This window comes from Simochromis diagramma, unplaced genomic scaffold, assembly GCF_900408965.1.
Source record: "Simochromis diagramma unplaced genomic scaffold, fSimDia1.1 OVJJ01000753.1, whole genome shotgun sequence".
Classification (NCBI taxonomy): domain Eukaryota; kingdom Metazoa; phylum Chordata; class Actinopteri; order Cichliformes; family Cichlidae; genus Simochromis; species Simochromis diagramma.
In genome coordinates this window covers 19,396,217-19,402,231 of record NW_024387523.1, presented here as the reverse complement: position 1 = coordinate 19,402,231, position 6,015 = coordinate 19,396,217, and positions in this window count along the sequence as shown.

The following is a 6,015-nucleotide window of genomic DNA, read 5'->3' as shown; positions in this document are numbered from 1 at the left end:
AGATGCTTTTTGGTTTTTTTCCTCTCTATTTTTTTCTGTTGAAGTTAACTACATGACATGTACTGATGTCTTAGTGCCTGCACCAAATTGGTCTGCACAAAGCAGGAAGGAGTGGAGATGGGTTACAGACCCAGCACAAACACAGGAACAGAAGAGAGGGAGACAAGTGAGAGAGAGAAAGAGATCAGCCGATACAAAGACAACAAATTGGAAAGGTGAGAAAATGAGTGACAATAGCTTTTTATCTGAATGCTGCTTTTTTTTATTTTTGTTTTGCATATTTTATTTTATGTTTTATTGTGTGTTTCTCTATGTTGTTTAACTGCAAAAAGTTTATAAAAATGATACAATCAGAGATTGGATCTTTTTGTCAAATTGACAAGACAGAGGGAGACAAGTGAGAGTATTTGTTTGAGTTAAAATGTGATTATCTATCTATCTATCTACTTATATATATATATATATATATATATATATATATATATATATATATATATATATATATATTAGGGATGCAACGATACTCGTATCTATATTCAACCGTTCGATACAGTGCTTTCGGTTCGGTACACATATGTATCAAACAATGCAAAATTTTTAATTTATTTTATCAACTTTCCTTCTGATGATGCTGTCTGTGTTGAGCGCTCAGTGGATCTGCGCTCGACAGTGCAGCCTAGGCGGAGTAGTCGAACCCAGATTCACTGAGCAAGCTACCGGTAGCCAGACAGAAGTTAAGCTCTCCTTGCAACATGGCAAATTGAACCTCCCCCCCCCTCATTCAGATGTGGCGTTTGGAACTATTTTGGTCTTCATGTGACGTAAGCGTGTCATGGACTAAAGTAAAACAGTATGTTGGATGTGCCACGCAATGCTCAATTACATGGGTGGGAGCTAGTGTGTTAGCGCAGTTAGCTCGTTAACGTGTTGGCCGTCCAGCCCCATGCACGGGGCGATCCGCGGTAGCTCGTTAACGGAGATTTGCCGTGTTGTGGCGTTAACGTCATTTCAACGAGATTAACCTGAAAGCACTAGTGGGAACACAACAAATATGACTGCACATTTACGCCGACATCATCCTAGTGCAAAGACAAGTGGAAGCAGAGAAAAACAACAAGCACGCATGCTACAAACGTTACCCGAGTCATTTAGACAGCCGTTAGCACATGATTCTTCTTATGGGGACCTGATATGTTTAATATGCTGCTGAGAATATAGCCCAGAAGAAGCGTATAGTATAGCTTTTATTTCGGAAAGAGACATTTCTCTGTAATAAACTCTCTTTTCCAAAGATGAGTGATTCCTCAATCAGATACAGGGCTCGCAAAATCGCTAGCCCGACGTCCCGGGGCTAGCAATTCTTCCAGTCAGGCTACCAAAATCTATCTCTGCCCTGCCCGTCGGCCTATCGTAGGAAGGAAAAATATATGTCAATGCTTTTGCATTCTTTCGGAAATGTAGCTGGGTAATTATGTCATTGGCATCGGTGAGCCACTGTCAATATGTGACATATTGAAATCGCGTTTGAATTTGCGCTTGTTTTTTTGCTTTCCCTTTGCAATCGCGCGAACTGTGTATAGAGAGCGACAGCACTGATCTGGTGAGTGATGATAATTTGCGCACCAATTCCTCTGACATCGTCTTATCAATCGTTAGCTTACTACGCAAACATGACACGTGAAATCTACCGCAGCAAGCTTAAACATGTGAGAGGTTGATCGCGCAGAGAATCGCTGAGCATTATGTGAGTGCGTGTGTAAAAGCAGCAGGATATATATTTTAGTTCTGCTGAGCCAAATAAGACAGGTCAGGGTGAAGAAGTGACAGCCAAAGAAAAGCTTACCACAAAACGGAGAAAGTTATGACAAATCAGACTATAAGGCAAAAAGAAAGTGCAGCTTTATGGTTTCATGGACAAAAGAATTTCTGTGGCTGCAATATAACAAGCTAAATAACCAGGGCTGCACATAAGTGGTCCGCAGGTGTGCATTCGCTGTCAAAATAAAAAACGCGCACAAGATAAGAAGTTGCAACGCGTGTTTGCATACATAAGATTTTCAGGAGGAGGACAGACATTTGTTTAGAACTCTTAAAGATGTCGAAGAAGCTCCTTTAAGCAATTACTTTGGTGTTCCTCCACCTCCAAAGAAATGTCAGAAGGAGTCCGAACCACAAAAGAAGCACGTATTCTCGGAAAAGTAGTTGCAGGAGGTGAGCTGGCTTCAAACAAATGATGAACGCACAGAGATGTGGTGCGGAATGTGCCGTGAAAATTTAATAAATGACAAATTAAAAAGGCATGAACGGTTTTTTTTTTGTATCGAAAAAATATCGCGACACCAAAGTATCGAACCGAACCGAACCGTGAATTTTGTGTATCGTTGCACCCCTAATAATATATATATATATATATATATTATAATATATATATTATATATCTATATATATATCTATATCATACAGTGGGGCAAAAAAGTATTTAGTCAGCCACCGATTGTGCAAGTCCCCCACCTAAAATGATGACAGGTCAGTAATTTGCACCAGAGGTACACTTCAACTGTGAGAGACAGAATGTGAAAAAAAAAATCCATGAATTCACATGGTAGGATTTGTAAAGAATTTATTCGTAAATCAGGGTGGAAATAAGTATTTGGTCAATAACAAAAATACAACTCAATACTTTGTAACATAACCTTTGTTGGCAATAACAGAGGTCAAACGTTTACTATAGGTCTTTACCAGGTTTGCACACACAGTAGCTGGTATTTTGGCCCATTCCTCCATGCAGATCTTCTCTAGAGCAGTGATGTTTTGGGGCTGTCGCCGAGCAACACGGACTTTCAACTCCTGCCACAGATTTTCTATGGGGTTGAGGTCTGGAGACTGGCTAGGCCACTCCAGGACTTTCAAATGCTTCTTACGGAGCCACTCCTTTGTTGCCCGGGCGGTGTGTTTTGGATCATTGTCATGTTGGAAGACCCAGCCTCGTTTCATCTTCAAAGTTCTCACTGATGGAAGGAGGTTTTGGCTCAAAATCTCACGATACATGGCCCCATTCATTCTGTCCTTAACACGGATCAGTCGTCCTGTCCCTTTGGCAGAAAAACAGCCCCATAGCATGATGTTTCCACCCCCATGCTTCACAGTAGGTATGGTGTTCTTGGGATGCAACTCAGTATTCTTCTTCCTCCAAACACGACGAGTTGAGTTTATACCAAAAAGTTCTACTTTGGTTTCATCTGACCACATGACATTCTCCCAATCCTCTGCTGTATCATCCATGTGCTCTCTGGCAAACTTCAGACGGGCCTGGACATGCGCTGGCTTCAGCAGCGGAACACGTCTGGCACTGCGGGATTTGATTCCCTGCCGTTGTAGTGTGTTACTGATGGTGACCTTTGTTACTTTGGTCCCAGCTCTCTGCAGGTCATTCACCAGGTCCCCCCGTGTGGTTCTGGGATCTTTGCTCACCGTTCTCATGATCATTTTGACCCCACGGGATGAGATCTTGCGTGGAGCCCCAGATCGAGGGAGATTATCAGTGGTCTTGTATGTCTTCCATTTTCTGATGATTGGTCCCACAGTTGATTTTTTTCACACCAAGCTGCTTGCCTAGTGTAGATTCACTCTTCCCAGTCTGGTGCAGGTCTACAATACTTTTCCTGGTGTCCTTCGAAAGCTCTTTGGTCTTGGCCATGGCGGAGTTTGGAGTCTGACTGTTTGAGGCTGTGGACAGGTGTCTTTTATACAGATGATGAGTTCAAACAGGTGCCATTCATACAGGTAACGAGTGGGGGACAGAAAAGCTTCTTACACAAGACGTTACAGGTCTGTGAGAGCCAGAGATTTTCCTTGTTTGAGGTGACCAAATACTTATTTTCCACCCTAATTTACGAATAAATTCTTTACAAATCCTACCATGTGAATTCATGGATTTTTTTTTCACATTCTGTCTCTCACAGTTGAAGTGTACCTCTGGTGCAAAATTACTGACCTCTGTCATCATTTTAAGTGGGGGAACTTGCACAATCGGTGGCTGACTAAATACTTTTTTGCCCCACTGTATATATATATATATTTACATATACATATAAAATTAGTCTAGCTGCTTTCTTCCAAGCCTCTTAGACCATTTCCCTCTTTTTTTTTTCTTTTTTCTTTTTTTTACACATTGCACCTTGCTTGTATCCTTGTTGTTGCTAGGCAAACAACTATTTTCAAGACCATCTGTAGTAGAGAATTATTTAGCTCTAAAAATATTTGGTTTGGTAAGGAGTCCCATGGGATAATCTAACACATTTTAAATTTAGGCCCACACCTATCAATCAACAACAAATTCATGGTGTTTATTCATCCCTGAGCGTTTTATTTCAGTGGTTCAATGTGTGTCCATACTAATATTTGATGTATTTTACGGTGAAAAAAACTTTTTGTTACCAAACATTTTATCCAGTTGCATAATTCTGAAAATATAATTACCTTGACGTAGTTAAATCCTAACTCAAAGCAAAACCAGAGTAATGAATGTACTGCTCAGTGCATCTTCCACTTAGAACAAAATGACTGGACAGCTTATGCAAAACTCAAAGTGAATGAGGTATGGGTATGCATCAAATTATTCTCTTGAGGATATATCAGTTCCTCAACAAAAGTTTACCTTCTTTTTTGTACTTTTTTCAATAGCACCTGCCATTCTTCTATAATTGATTGTTAAAAGCAGTTTGTCTCATCTGTGAATCACATTGTGGCTTATTACAGGCATTTTACCCGTTCTATATATGAGTCAATTTATTTCCCAAAGACTGCAATTTCTTTTGTTTATAGAATGGAAATGAGTTTGTATCAAGATGAAAAGGAATCACAATTTTATTTTATCGATGCTTGCTTGATTGTGATAATGAGATTACATTGTACACCAGCAATTTTAAGATATCTCCAGTGACAATGATGGACAACAAACATAAAACAAATACCAGGGCTGTGATGATGTCATTGCATATAAAACAAGGTTTAGGAATTTTTAGTCCCTTTCAGACTTTCTATTAATGTGTTGACATCTTAATGTCTCAACTTAATGCACACTATATGGACAAAAGTATTAGGCCAAAAAAAACATTACTGCTAGAGAAGCTTTCATTAAACTCAGCTCAGTGTTTGTGTTGATGTTAATGCCAAGAAACTCTGAACTCTGCAGTTATTGATTCATCAGAGTGCTGACTGGGGTCGCCGAGTTATACCATGCTCTTTTAGTGTAAAATTAATTATATAAATTGACTAGAATTACCACATTGCAGGTGTATGCTTTTGTCATGCTGGTAGGTTGCAGTGTATATCCATGTCTGTTAGAGTCACGTAGTACTTTGAAGCATGTTAAAAAAAAAAAAGTGTTATTCAAAGGTTGCATGAAAATACTCAACTTAGAGCAGGACTACAAGGTTAGCTTGGAGTACTGTGTTTAATTTTCCGTAATGCACTGTTTTGGACTGGTGAGCAGGGGCTCTGGACTCTGGATGTTGTAGTTCCTGTGAAAAAAGCCTCAAATCAGAAGTACACGACTCCCTGGTATCATTCTTGCACCTGAAAACGGATAACTTGTAAGCTGGAGAGAAAATGGCTTCTCACAAATTTAGAAGATCATCATTTAGCCTGGAAAAATAGCTTGTTGCTTTATAAAAAAAAAACAACAACAACAAAAAAAAAACCTTAGTAAAGCTAGAACATCTTATTTTCTTTAATCAGTGATGAATATTGAGTGATGAAAAGTTTGCCTTCAGCACTGTAGCCAGGCACTGTTGAGCCAACCATTCCTTTAACGTTAACTAGTAATGACTTCATGAATTTCTTCATAAAGAAAATTTTAACCATTTGAGAAAAAATTACTCATAATCATCCCACAGATGTAACATTACATACAGCTACTTTCAGTACCATTGATATTTATTTAGAGTGTTTTTCTCCAATTGATCTTTCTGATTTCACTTCAGTAATTACTTCTGCCAAACTATCAATGTGTCT